This window comes from Cnephaeus nilssonii, assembly GCF_951640355.1.
Source record: "Cnephaeus nilssonii genome assembly, chromosome: 24".
Taxonomy (NCBI): Eukaryota; Metazoa; Chordata; class Mammalia; order Chiroptera; family Vespertilionidae; genus Cnephaeus; species Cnephaeus nilssonii.
Genome location: NC_137095.1, coordinates 2,669,120 through 2,670,629, shown reverse-complemented (window position 1 = coordinate 2,670,629; position 1,510 = coordinate 2,669,120). Strand labels below are relative to the sequence as shown.

The following is a 1,510-nucleotide window of genomic DNA, read 5'->3' as shown; positions in this document are numbered from 1 at the left end:
TAGCAACATAGATTGCACTTAAAAGTGTATCATGGAAGTGGGCATTAAATTGTGCATAAGATAAAATGTGAGAAAAACAATTTTCCTTTCAGTATTCAAAACATACTGTATAGTTCCAAATGGAAAAGAAACCAATTGAGTCCTTAAGGAATGGGTGAAGTGAATAGAGATGTCTTAGATGCTGAACTGCCCTCCTATTGGTTAAATCCTAAATTCATTTTAAAAATGGAAAAAGTGAGTGCTCAGCACGCCTTTGAGCCTGGCGACTTCCCATTGATCAGATCCTAGGACTTGCCTCACAGCATGGCCCCCAAACGCCAGTCCTAGCTCCCACCTCAAACAGAGAAACGGAAACTGGCTCCCGCCCCCAAGCAGGAGAATAAGCCGACCCCTCTGGACATGCCAAAGGGAGAAAAAGAATACCAAGAAGCGATTGAACATATTGATGAAGTACAAAACGAAATAGACAACTCAATGAACAAGCCGGTGAGGAGATTTTGAAAGTAGAACAGAAATATAACAAACTCAGCCAGCCAGTTTTTCAGAAGAGGTCAGAATTGATCGCCAAAATCCCATACTTTTGGGAAACAACATTTCTCAACCATCCACAAGTGTCTGCACCACTTGGGGAAGAGAATGAAGAGGCGCTGCATTATTTGACAAGAGTTGAAGTGAGAGAATTTGAAGATATTAAATCAGGTTACAGAACAGATTTTTATTGTGATGAAAATCCTTAGTTTGAAAATAAAGTTCTCTCTAAAGAGTTTCTTCTGAATGAGAGTGGTGATCCATCTTCATAGTCCACTGAAATCAAATGGAAATCTGGAAAGGATGTGACGAAACGTTCAAGTCAAACACAGAATAAAGCCAGCAGGAAGAGACAGCGTGAAGAACCAGGGAGCTTCTTTACCTGGTTTACTGACCATTCTGATGCAGGTCAAGATGAGTTAGGAGAAGTCATCAAAGATGACATTTGGCCAAATCCTTTACAGTACTACTTGGTTCCTGAAATGGATGAGGAAGAAGGGGAAGGAGAAGAAGATGATGATGCATGCACGAATTCATACACTGGGCCTCTAGATAGATAGATAGATAGATATACATATACATATACATATACATTATATATATATATAATTATATATATATAATATATATATTATATATATATATATAATATATATATATACATATACATTATATATATATAATTATATATATATATAATTATATATATAATTAAAGCTTGTTTTAAATCAATTACACATATATCAAACTTTAAAAATGTTTAAAACTTACGTTTCCAATAATTCAGCTGTTTAATTATGAATGTTCTTGAGCACATTCATTGCTACTGTATCAGTATGCTAAAAATCTACTGATATGAAAGGCTAAGCAACAGCCCAACTTCCTGACAGGTAGCTATGACCTGCATTGACCACCACGGGGCGGACGCTCAACACAGGAGCTGCCCAGTGAGTTGTGGTTACCTGACAGCAGTGGTTCACAG

General features: G+C 37.0%; 1 pseudogene across 1 annotated transcript; it reads left to right on the top strand.

Annotated features, from left to right (window-relative positions):
* The first annotated feature begins 303 nt into the window (after nucleotides 1–303).
* LOC307095005 (protein SET-like) lies at nucleotides 304–1,088 on the top strand (annotated as a pseudogene). Its single transcript has one exon. The product of its transcript is annotated as a protein SET-like (transcript).
* The last annotated feature ends 422 nt before the right edge of the window (nucleotides 1,089–1,510 follow it).